General features: G+C 34.2%; 2 pseudogenes; both read left to right on the top strand.

The window, feature by feature from the left end:
- The first annotated feature begins 233 nt into the window (after positions 1 to 233).
- On the top strand, positions 234 to 881 carry LOC149557657 (pathogenesis-related protein PR-1 pseudogene; annotated as a pseudogene).
- Positions 882 to 4,450: 3,569 nt separating this feature from the next.
- LOC149557656 (pathogenesis-related protein PR-1 pseudogene) lies at positions 4,451 to 5,089 on the top strand (annotated as a pseudogene).
- Positions 5,090 to 13,843: the final 8,754 nt, after the last annotated feature.

Genomic DNA, 13,843 nt, shown 5'->3' with positions numbered 1-13,843 from the left:
TCGTATTTAAAAAATAATATAACAGCAGGAGAACCATTTCAAAAGAGATCATGAGATTTTGTGTGTGCACAAATTTCTGTTATGTAGGCCCGCGAGGTAGCAGAAAAGTCAAGCTCTCTCGGAAAAAAATACAGTAATCACGAGAAGTTCTCTGTAGCATCACATGGCTGCTTTCATCGCTCTCTTATTTTGTGGCTATAAATCAACAGCCCTGCTCTCTGCATTCAACCCGAGTTTAGCACAAGTTAATCATTCAAGAGTTGAGAAAATGGGGTTGGAAAGAGCTATGTTGTTGTTCTGCTTATTGTTATGTTGTTGTTTTATTTCAATTGAGGGCCGGAGCGTGAAGCAATACAATGAAAGTGAAGGTGAAGAAGAAGATATAGTATCAGAGTTCCTAGTGCCACAAAATGAAGCACGAGCCAAGGTGGGGGATCATCCTCTTGTGTGGGACGCCAAAGTTGCTGACTACGCACAGTGGTATGCCCATCAAAGGCAATCTGACTGCGCTTTACAACATTCGTCTGGCTCCTACGGTGAGAACATATTCTGGGGTGGTGGAAGCGCTTGGCAGCCCAAAGATGCAGTTAGCTCTTGGGTCGGAGAAGATGAGTATTTCAATTATCATACTCATTCCTGCAATGGGTACGAGGAATGTGGGCATTATACTCAAATTGTGTGGAAGAATTCTCTACGAGTGGGGTGTGCAAAGGTCATTTGTAACAATGGTGATACATTCATGACCTGTAACTATGATCCCCCTGGTAATTATATTGGCCAAAAGCCGTACTAAACATCATCTGTTCTAGTATTTTTTTATCTATCCTGCAGTATCCAAAATATATTTCAAGTAAAAAAATGTTTCAGATTTTAGAATGTCAGACTTAGTATCTTATTTTCTTTCAAATAGGAAACTAAATTTTTTCTCTTTCGAAGATGAGGATGGAGGTCTTTTATGAAATCTGTTTAATTATTAGATGAATGATTCTCGCCTCAATCTCCATTATTCAGAATTCTATATTCAATAAGTCTTTAAGAATCTTTCAACTTCATCAATAGACTAAAATCTATTATTTTATTTAAATTATATTTTAAAAATATTATAGCTACAATTTATATTAGAAACAAATATTTGTAAGTCTTATCTTACTTAAGTTGAAGTTAAAGCACCCAAAGTTGTTTTAAAATAAATATATCTAGTTCAAGTTCTTAGAAAACCATTGCCTTTATTATACTATTTAAGTCGAGAAACTTTCTACGGTGGCAGCAATCTTCAATGTAAACATTTTCTATTTTGAAAAAAAAAAAGACGTTCATTTACATGTTAGAAAAATAAAATAGAAATAAACTAAATATAATTATAATTAAATGGAAGTAAAAATGAGGCAGATCAAGAGTCTCGAATCATTTCCTCACGCTTCTTAGACTCACATAAATATGCGATCAAAAATCAACTCCTCGAGAAGGATATCTCTCGGCTTATTATATATATATATATAATATATATATATAAGCTAGTGGTACAATGGTTGGAGCATATCAACGGATATGCATGTAGTGATCTACGTTCAAGTGTTGGAATAATTACACCATTGAATGAGTAATTATAGCTGTTTGTTACAACTAAACAACAGGTTGTTATTGACATCTTCTAGCCCATTAATTGGTTCTAGAAAATTTAAACATCTCTATATATAGAGAGGCAATTGCATTGCAAATTAATCAATAAAAGATATTTTCTCATCCAATATATTTTCTGCTGTTGTTCTTTGCTCTTAGATTTATTTATATTATTCTTCATCAAGTTCTTAGAGAACCATTGCCTTAATTATGCTATTGGTACAATGGTTGGAACATATGAATGGATATGCATGTAGTGTATTGTGTCATTTAGAGAGACATCCCAAATGTTGTGCAGAGTTTGAACTTCTATTAAATTTAGTTTTGTTTAAATTTTGTTATTTACCGATGGTTTAAACTTCACATACTAAGGCCTAATTCCTATGTTAAAAATGTTAAAAAGTTAAAGGTGATTTGTTTTTCCAAGATTCATTTCCTTAGTGTCTAATGTTTAAGAGTGGCCAATACCATGCTTGATATTTGGTTTCCCTTTGCTGGAATAGGAATAGAAATTTCAGAATATGTTTTCTATTTTTCATTTGGTTCATTGATTGGAATAGGAAATAGGAATATATATTCCCATTTTGCCTTAAAATGAGCTTATACCTATTCCAAAAAATAGTAGTTATTGAAATAACCATTCCTATTCCCAATATGCATTCATATTTTGCATTCCTATGTCTAACAAAATAGGTCCATATAAAAGAAGGGTTTCTTTTGGAATATAGAATTCAATGTTTGTAGGTAGTAGCCTTTGTTATAATTCTTTTTGAACATTGGTAGATAGAACTTTATTAAACTTTAGAACTATCTAAATTTTTTTTTAGGTGGATGTATTTTGTGATTATTATGATAAAATAATGAATGTATTGATAAATTGAAATCATAAAGGATATATATATATATACAAGTATACAAAAGAATGTTTCTATAACAAACAAAAAGATAGAAATAGAAACATTCTTAAGAGAGAAAGAGAAAGCTTCCATATTGAACAGAGAGAGAATATGGAGACATAGAAGAAGAGTGACCATTATAAATAGAAGTAAATCTATGGAAGAGAGAGAAATACAAAATGGAAAGATTTAACTCTAATACCCTCCCTTAATGAACTTCAAAATAAAAAAAATTGCAAGTGAATCATAAAAAGGCATAAAAGGTAGACTCGAGCTAATTAGTGAGCTCTGCATGTTTTATAATATTGCCATGTGGTTGAGACCTTTCCTACTTTAGTTGTTCACAAGCAATGTGTGTTGATATGGTGAAGGTCAATGGTCACATTATTCTTCCCTCCAATAAGCGCGTCTCTTGGTTTCTTGAGACATTTCATATGTAATATTATCAGAGCCTTTTTATATGTTGCTCCTCCTCATTTGTAATTATCTTTTACACATTAATCCAATACTCTGCAGTATGGATGTAGCCACTATTGTGGTGAACTAGGATAAATCTAGTGTTGTGTATGTTTGTATTGTGTCTACTTTTATTTCTCTGTTTTAAATCCTTTCAATTAGTATCAGAGCACGAGGTGTGCAAATTGGGAAATTGGTGTTGAATTTTTTAAAAAGATGGAGGATATGAAAATAGAGAAATTTACAAGCAAGAATTATAGCCTATGGAAAGTGCAGATGCGCTCTTTGCTAGTTAAGCAAGACTTATCAGTCGCAATCGAAAGAAAGTCTAAGAAACCAACTACAATATTTGATGAAGATTGGCAAAAGATGGATGAGAAGGTGATGGCATCAATTTTTCTCTCACCATCAAAAAATGTCTTGTTCAATGTCTTAAACAAGAACTCAATGAAAGAAGTTTGGGAAAAAATTCAAAATATGTATCAAATGGTGTCAGTTGCAAACAAAATCTTCATTATGAAAAAACTCCACAAACCGAAAATGAAGGAAGGAACTGCAATGTCAAATCATATAAATGATTTGAATACTCTACTATGTCAAGCAACCTTAGTTGGTATGACTCAAGATGATGAAGCCAAAGTCATCATCCTGTTATGTTCTTTACCTAATAGTTGGGATCTCGTAGTTACAGCTATAAGTACTTCGAACCCTACAAAGTCAAAGCTAGCATATGATGAAGTTGTTGTCACTTTATTAAGTGAAGACATGAGAAGGAGTAACAGAGACTCCTCATCCAGTGATTCTCTCACCATGGTCAGCACTAAGCAAAGGGGAAGAACCCATCATAGAGGTAATAACCATAACAATCAAAGGAATTCTAGATCACCCAGTCATTCAAGGTCAAGAGGTAGGAATGGAGAATGCTAGTTTTGTGGTAAACCTGGCCACACAAAGAGAAATTATCTGGCTTACAAGAAATCACAAGAAAATGTGAGAAACATTTAAGGAAATACAACCTATGAGAAAGATAAAAGCGTTTTAATTATTTCTACAAGTGACTCAAAATTAGATTCTTGGGTGATATATTTCAAAGCATCCTTCCATGCCACTTCATGTATGCATTATTTCACAAATTACCATGAAGATCAATTTGGAGAGGTATTTGTTGGAGACAACAAATCCTATGAAATAGTTGGCAAAGGTGACATTTTGTTATAGTTGGAAGATGGAGGGCAATGGTTGTTAAAATATGTCTGCCACAAATCTGATTTCTATCAGTTAGCTTTTTGCACAAGGATATTATCCATCCTTACATCTGAATAATCAGAAAGTTACCAAGGGTTCGAGAATCATTGCCAAGGGAAACAAAGTTGGTTATCTTTACCTTCTTGAAAAGCCTACTAAAATAGGAGCTGCTATGACAGTCATGGGTAGTGATGCAACACTTTGGCATCAAAGATTAGGCCACATGAGAAAAAAAGGCCTTGAATTCAAGAGTTGAGAAAATGGGGTTGGAAAGAGCTATGTTGTTGTTCTGCTTATTGTTATGTTGTTGTTTTATTTCAATTGAGGGCCGGAGCGTGAAACAATACAATGAAAGTGAAGGTGAAGAAGAAGATATAGTATCAGAGTTCCTAGTGCCACAAAATGAAGCACGAGCCAAGGTGGGGGATCATCCTCTTGTGTGGGACGCCAAAGTTGCTGACTACGCACAGTGGAATGCCCATCAAAGGCAATCTGACTGCGCTTTACAGCATTCGTCTGGCCCCTACGGTGAGAACATATTCTGGGGTGGTGGAAGCGCTTGGCAGCCCAAAGATGCAGTTAGCTCTTGGGTCGGAGAGGATGAGTATTTCAATTATCATACTCATTCCTGCAATGGCTACGAGGAATGTGGGCATTATACTCAAATTGTGTGGAAGAATTCTCTACGAGTGGGGTGTGCAAAGGTCATTTGTAACAATGGTGATACATTCATGACCTGTAACTATGATCCCCCTGGTAATTATATTGGCCAAAAGCCGTACTAAACATCATCTGTTCTAGTATTTTTTATCTATCCTGCAGTATCCAAAATATATTTCAAGTAATAAAATGTTTCAGATTTTAGAATGTCAGAGTTGGTATCTTATTTTCTTTCAAATAGGAAACTAAATTTTTTCTCTTTCGAAGATGAGGATGGAGGTCTTTTATGAAATCTGTTTAAGTATTAGATGAATGATTCTGGCCTCAATCTCCATTACTCAGAATTCTATATTCAATAAGTCTCTAAGAATCTTTCAACTTCATCAATAGACGAAACCTATTATTTTATTTAAATTATATTTTAAAAATATTATAGCTATGATTTATATTAGAAACAAATATTTGTAAGTCTTATCTTACTTAAGTTGAAGTCAAAGCACCCAAAGTTGTTTTAAAATAAATATATCTAGTTCAAGTTCTTAGAAAACCATTGCCTTTATTATGCTATTGGTACAATGGTTGGAGCATATGAACGGATATGCATGTAGTGATCTACATTCAAGTGTTGGAATAATTATACCATTGAATGAGTAATTATAGCTGTTTGTTACAACTAAACAACATGTTGTTATTGACATCTTCTAGCCTATTAATTGGTGACTGAGTACACTTGTAGTTTTGTCATCTTTTTACCTCCTCCACACATGAAGTCATTTGAGATTTTTTTGGTTCTAGAAAATTTAAACATCTCTATATATAGAGAGGCAATTGCATTGCAAATTAATCAATAAAAGATATTTTCTCATCCAACATATTTTCTGCTGTTGTTCTTTGCTCTTAGATTTATTTATATTATTCTTCATCAAGTTCTTAGAGAACCATTGCCTTAATTACGCTATTGGTACAATGGTTGGAGCATATGAATGGATATGCATGTAGTGTATTGTGTCATTTAGAGAGACATCCCTCCAATGTTGTGCAGAGACATCCCAAATGTTGTGCAGAGTTTAAACTTCTATTCAATTTAGTTTTGTTTAAAATTTTGTTATTTACTGATGGTTTAAACTTCACATACTAGGGCCTAGTTCCTATGTTAAAAATGTTAAAAAGTTAAAGGTGATTTGTTTTTCCAAGCTTCATTTCCTTAGTGTGTAATGTTTAAGAGTGGCCAATACCATGCTTGATATTTGGTTTCCCTTTGCTAGAATAGGAATAGAAATTTCAGAATATGTTTTCTATTTTTCATTTGGTTTGTTAATTGGAATAGGAAATAGGAATATATATTCCCATTTTGACTTAAAATGAGCTTATACCTATTCCAAAAAATAGTTGTTATTGAAATAACCATTCCTATTCCCAATATGCATTCATATTCTGCATTCCTATGTCTAACAAAATAGGTACATATAAAAGAAGGGTTTCTTTTGGAATATAGAATTCAATGTTTGTAGGTAGTAGCATTTGTTATAATTCTTTTTGAACATTGGTATATAGAACTTTATTAAAATTTAGAAGACCTATCTCAATTTTTTTTTAGGTGGATGTATTTTGTGATTATTATGATAAAATGATGAATGTGTTGATAAATTGAAATCATAAAGGATCTATATATACAAGTATACACAAGAATGTTTCTATAACAAACAAAAAGATAGAAATAGAAACATTCTTAAGAGAGAAAGAGAAAGCTTCCATATTGAACAGAGAGAGAATATGGAGACATAGAAGAAGAGTGACCATTATAAATAGAAGTAAATCTATGGAAGAGAGAGAAATACAAAGTGGAAAGATTTAACTCTAATACCCTCCCTTAATGAACTTCAAAATAAAAAAAATTGCAAGTGAATCATAAAAAGGCATAAAAGGTAGACTCGGGCTAATTAGTGAGCTCTGCATGTTTTATAATATTGCCATGTGGTTGAGACCCTTCCTACTTGAGTTGTTCACAAGAAATGTGTGTTGATATGGTGAAGGCCGATGGTCACATTATTCTTCCCTCCAATAAGTGCATCTCTTGGTTTCCTGAGACATTTCATATGTAATATTATTGGAGCCTTTTAATATGTTGCTCTTGCTCATTTGTAATTATCTTTTACACATTAATCCAATACTTTGCAATCTGGATGTAGCCACTATTGTGGTGGACTAGGATAAATCTGGTGTTGTATATGTTTGTATTGTGTCTACTTTTATTTCTCTATTTTAAATCCTTTCAATTAGTATTAGAGCACGAGGTGTTCAGATTGAGAAATTGGTGTTGAATTTTTTGAAAAGATGGAGGATATGAAAATAGAGAAATTTACAAGCAAGAATTATAGCCTGTGGAAAGTGCAGATGCACTCTTTTGTAGTTAAGCAAGACTTATCAGTTGCAATCAAAAGAAAGTCTAAGAAACCAACTACAATGTTTGATGAAGATTGGCAAAAGATGGATGAGAAGGCGATGGCATCAATTTTTCTCTCGCCATCAAAAACTGTCTTGTTCAATGTCTCAAACGAGAACTCAATGAAAGAAGTTTGGGAGAAACTTCAAAATATGTATCAAATGGTGTCAGTTGCAAACAAAATCTTCATTATGAAGAAACTCCACAAACTGAAAATGAAGGAAGGAACTACGATGTCAAATCATATAAATGATTTGAATACTCTACTATGTCAAGCAACCTTAGTTGGTATGACTCAAGATGACGAAGCCAAAGTCATCATCTTGTTATGTTCTTTACCTAATAGTTGGGATCTCGTAGTTATAGCTATAAGTACTTCGAACCCTACAAAGTCAAAGCTAGCATATGATGAAGTTGTTGTCACTTTATTAAGTGAAGACATGAGAAGGAGTAACAGAGACTCCTCATCCAATGATGCTCTCACCATGGTTAGCACTGAGCAAAGGGGAAGAAGCCATGATAGAGTTAATAACCATAACAATCAAAGGAAATCCAGATCACCCAATTGTTCAAGGTCAAGAGATAGGAATGGAGAATGCTAGTTTTGTTGTAAACTTGGCCACACGAAGAGAAATTGTCCAGCTTACGAGAAGCACAAGAAAATATGAGAAACATTGAATAAAATACAACCTATGAGAAAGATGAAAGCATTTTAATTATTTCTACAAGTGACTCAAAATTAGATTCTTGGGTGATAGATTTCAAAGCTTCCTTCCATGCCACTTCATGTATGGATTATTTCACAAATTACCATGAAGGTCAATTTGGAGAGGTATTTGTTGGAGACAACAAATCCTGTGAAATAGTTGACAAAGGTGACATTTTATTACAGTTGGAAGATGGAGGACAATGATTGTTAAAAGATGTCTACCACAAATCTGATTTCTGTCAATTAGCTTTTTGCACAAGGATATTATCCATCCTTACATCCAGATACTTGGAAAGTTACCAAGGGTTCGAGAATCATTGCCAAGGGAAACAAAGTTGGTTATCTTTACCTTCTTGAAAAGCCTACTGAAATAGGGGCTGCTATGATAGTCATGGGCAGTGATGCAACACTTTGGCATCAAAGATTAGGCCACATGAGAAAAAGGGGCCTTGAGGTAATGCTGAAAAGGGATCAACTACTGAGTCTCCAATTAGAAAATTTGGAATTTTTTGAACATTGCCTTTACAAAAAGAAAATGTTGGTCAACTTCTTGAAAGATGGACATAATCTTTAGGAGGTAAGTTCTTAGATGTCTTTTATCTGGTTGAGGTAAGTTCTTTAGGAGGTGCAAAGTTTTTTGTTACTTTCCTTGATGATTGTACTAGGAACATATGGATATATATGATGGCAAATAAATCTAAAGTTTTTTCTAAGTTTAAAGTTTTCAAAGGTCTTGTTGAAAACCAAAGAGGCCATAAGATCAAATGTTTGAAAATGGATAATGGAGGTGAGTTTTGTTTGATGGAGTTTGACAATTGTTGTGCAAATAATGATATTTTTAGGGTGAAATTTTTCCCCTACACCCCTCAAGAAAATGGGGTAGTGGAAAGACTTAACATGACAATAATGGAGAAAGCTCGGTGTATGCTTTCAAATTTATGTTTGGGAAAAGAATTCTAGGTTGAGGCATGTAATACAACCATATATCTCATTAATCGGAGTTCTTCTTTAAGGTTGAACTTTAGAATTCTAGAAGAAGAATGGCAAGGCAAAAGAGTTTCATACTCTCATCTTAGAGTCTTCAGTTGTCAGGCCTTCGTACATGTGTCCAAAGAGAAAAGAAGAAAGTTGGATCCTAAATCTAAGCCTTGCATATTCATTAGATATAGAGAGGATTAGTTTGGCTTTAGACTTTGGATTTTAGCTGATAAGAAAATCATTAGGAGCAGAGATGTAGTCTTTAATGAGAGAAGGTATTTCCTCATTCTAAAGATGAGACTTCAAGAAAAGAAATACATTCCTTTATTTGATATGATGAGCAATGGGTCACACTCTCAACATGGTAATACACAGTTGCTATATCCCACAAATAATCTCTCTCCTACACCAATTCTCGCCCCTGCTCTTGTCTCTTCATTAGAGAATACATAGCATACTGAGGTAGAAGATTCCCTCTTCAACTCAGGAAATTATGACAATGAAAGTGTAAACACAAAAAAATTTACTAACATAAATAAATCACATGCTTGTCCTATCTTCTCAAAACCTCAGGTCTGTCCTAGTGAAATAGAACACACTCATTGCCAAGGTAGAAGCCAAGGTAGTTGCAAAGAAATAAGGCATGATGGAAAATCACTGGAGGATACACGTGGGACTGAGCACTCCACCCACCATAGCTGAGAAGACTTTATTTTTTAGGGAAGCAAAGGGGAACAGTCCCCTGCAAACATCTATAGTCAAAAAAACACTCTATAGATATATGTGATGCAGGTGATTATGCACGGCATAATGTGGACATTGAAGACACTATCAACTCGGAGTATGGAGTTGGCAAGGAATACATTCTCAAATTCAATACTAATACATAGACACAGGGTGTATAAGTCAATTCATGAGGTGTGCAAATTGATCCATAGGTGGTCAAAGTTGTTTTGCAACTTGTAGATAATCCGCAAGGGGTAGCTAATATGTAGGTTCAAATGGAGACAATTATAATCATGCACCTCACAATAGTGGTGAAAACCTGCAATCTACTACTCAGATTAAAATTTCTAATGAATAGGTTCAACGTGTACAAACTCCCCTCAATGACGTGCACACTCAACACAATGGGCTACAAATAGTTAACATTGAGTCTTTGAACCAACGGTTAACAAACATTGATAGTTCTTGCTCCCATGACACTGTGAGCTCACTAAAGACATAAGATATGCAAATATATTTTAGGGATTTTATTGGTGAGCACCCAAACACAATTCAAAGGGAACTCTACGAAAAACACTCTCTCCCTCATGAGTTTGGGACATCTAATAGGGATGTAAGAAATATTAAAGGAAATATAGAGCCCACAAATCCAACTGCCATTAATGGCCAAAGTCTTATGCATGAGTCTTATAATAATATGTTCTCCAACAGTAGAGAGGGCATTCAAAATTTAAACCAACAAACTAGAGTAATTGCTTCTCCATTTGAATTGGTTCAACTAGAGAACAAAGAGCCCCAAATGAGAAGATCCACTAGAGAAAGGAGAATGCCGACTAAATTCTCAAATTATGAGTTGTTATTTGTTGAAGAGGCAGAGCCTTCAATTTTGATTTCAGAATTCTCTGAGCCAACAACTTACAAAGCTACACTCAAAGATGTAAATAGTGAAAAATGGCAAGCTACGATGTGTGAAGAAATGGAATTTTTACTCAAGAATCAAACTTGGGATTTGGTCTCTCTTTCGCCTAATCGAAGACCACTTAGGAACAAGTGGGTATACAAGTTAAAAGAAGAAGTGGAAGGAAACAAATGCTTCAAAGCTAGATTGGTGGTAAAGAGATTTGATTAAGAAAAAGGGATAGATTTCAATGAAATCTTCTCATTGGTTGTCAAGATGACAACTATTTGAACTATTCTGGGATTAGCAGTAGTGTGAGATCTTGAGTTAGAACAACTTGGTGTGAAAATTGCATTCCTACATGGTGATGTAGAAGAGGAACTGTACATGGAGCAACCTCAAGGGTTCATAAAGAAGGGACATGAACATCTTTATTACAAATTAAATTGGAGCTTGTATGGCCTCAAACAAGCCCCAAGATAGTGGTATGTAAAATTTGATTGCTTCATGGCTGAGCATAATTTCACAAGATGTGAATTAGACCCATGTGTCTACTTCAAGAAACTACCAAGTGGTGAGTTTGTCATTCTTCGTCTTTATGTCGATGATATGTTAGTAGTTGGCACAAACAAAAGAATAGTTAATGAGTTGAATCAAAAATTGGCAAACAAATTTTCAATGAAAGACTTAGGGGTGGACAAAAAGATTCTTGGCATGACAATCACAAGAGGGAAATCACTTTGTCTCAAAAACAATACATTGACAAAGTTGTTGAAAGATTTGGCATGGATGATGCAAAAGTAGCTCCTATTCCTCTTGCTGGTCATTTTTGATTAAGTTTTGAGTTATGTCCAAAAACACAAGAAGAAAAGGAATTTATGGAAAAAATTCCTTACAAATCAGCAATTGGTAGCATTATGTATGCTATGGTTTCTACTCACCTTGACATTGCTCATGCGGTGGGAGTTATGAGTAGGTTCATGAGCAATCCCAAAAAAGCTCATTGGGAAGCCGTCAAATGGATACTAAGGTATCTAAAAGGCACTTCAGATTATGTCTTATGTTTTGGCAGAAACAAAGCTCAGCTACAAGGTTACACTAATTCTAATCTTGCTAGAGACTTGGATAAACAAAGGTCTACCACTGGTTATACCTTCACATTTGTCAGAGGTACGATCAGTTGGGCTTCATGGTTGCAACATTGCATTGCTCTTTCTTTAGTTGAGGCTAAATACTTAGCTCTTTTTGAAGGTGCAAGGGAAATGATATGGCTTTAGCGGTTGCTTGGTGACTTGAAAGTTAATCAAAATGAATATAATCTATTTTGTGACAGCCATAGTGCAATCTTCATGGCACATAATCACTCATCACAATGTTGCTCCAAGCACATTGACGCACATGCTCACTTTGTTCATCATGCAGTCAAAAAGGGCAAGTTGAAAGTTGTCAAGATTGATACCAAGATCAATCTGGCTGATATATTCGTGAATGAAGTTCAAATGTGCTAGAACTTCTCTTGGGCTTGTGAAGAAAAGATAGATCATTCTTTGAGCAGAGTATTGGGTGATCAGTTGCAACATTGGTTGTCCTTGAAGTGAAAGTTTGTTGATATGGTGAAGGCCAACGGTCACATTATTCTTCCCTCCAATAAGCATGTCTCTTGGTTTCCTGAGACCTTTCATATGTAATATTATTGGAGCCTTTTTATATGTTGCTCCTGATCATTTGTAATTATCTTTTACACATTAATCCAATACTCTATAGTCTAGACATAGCCACTATTGCACGGTGAACCAGGATAAATCTGGTGTTGCATATTTTCTATTGTGTCTACTTTTATTTCTCTGTTTTAAATCCTTTCAATGTGAGCCCTGCATTCTCGGATCACATGAAAATTTTTGTGGTAATAATTACACAGGATCCACTTCTTCTTTGAGCTATCCATAGATTAAGTGAATGACTAAGATTGGCCTTTATCCTTGTAAATGATTGGGCAAAAAATACTTATTAAGATGAGGATGAAAAAGCACTACTACTAAATTGTTATTTGGACAAACCTTTTGCAAAATTTTGGTGCATAAATCTTAAATTAGGCACAGTAATGTTAGGCATCTTGATAAAGTGCTCATATGATGGTGATAGACTTTTCAAAGTAATGACCAACATATCCTCTTTCTCCATTGTATGACCAATGATATCAAGTTAATCTTTGGTGTCCTTAATCTTTAGAAGATATTCTTGTAAGGACATGTGCTCATCCATAATGATAGAAAATAGTAGATTCTTTATAAAGAGAACTCTATTTTTGTCTAATGTTTGGTAGAGATCCTTTAGTATATTCTAGATCTTTGCATTTGTCTTGTTGGATGATAGTTGAGTTAGTTGATCATCAGTAACTAAAATCTTGCTACTCCATGAATAAACTCATCAAACATCTCTTGAGTAGCATCAAATGTGGTAAGATGAGTCTTCATACCAAAAATAAACATCTCAAGGAAACAATACTCAGAGATCATCATCATTCTCTTATTGTAGATGTTGTAGTTGTTTTTATTGAATCATTGATTTCCTCCAAAAGAAGATTGATGAGAGATTCCATGATATATCTTTTGACGCAAAAAATGTGAATATCTAAAAAGGCATGAACTTCAGAAGGCCTAAAAATTAATTAAAGGACACCCAAAAAAGAGTTCAATAAACCTAGAAAGAATTTGAAGTTAGATTTAGAATTTTCTAGCTCAAAAAATGAGGCATGAAAAAATGATACACCCAAAAAATAGAGATTGATCCAGTTAAGATCCACAAACCCACCAAGAATCTACAAAGTATTTCTCAAAACTACAAGCACTTGAGAGTTTTGAACGAAACCCTAGCCATTTTTTAGAAACTCAAAAAATTATAGGTTTGACTATAAAAAATAATAATTGGAAAGAAGATCTTCTTGTCACATATCAAAGATAGAGACTTTTGACAACCCTAGATAGTGTCCAAAGAGCATAAAGAGACCATGATTTACAGGAAAAAATGATAGAAAATAGGCCACAAAATCAAATCACACCAATAAAAATATCCTACCAATAATTTTGGCCATGAGAAACTAATGGTAAAAATTTTGCCTAACCAAAGCCAGAAAAAATACGAATAAACAATCATTTTCTTTTTAAACACCTACAAGGATGACTAATGGTGGTCATATTTTCCAATGAGTTGCA

Source organism: Cupressus sempervirens, chromosome 5, assembly GCF_028749045.1.
Source record: "Cupressus sempervirens isolate cs-2001-9-10 chromosome 5, ASM2874904v1, whole genome shotgun sequence".
NCBI lineage: Eukaryota > Viridiplantae > Streptophyta > Pinopsida > Cupressales > Cupressaceae > Cupressus > Cupressus sempervirens.
The sequence above is the reverse complement of the archived record's forward strand: the minus strand, read 5'-3'. Positions and strand labels throughout refer to the sequence as shown.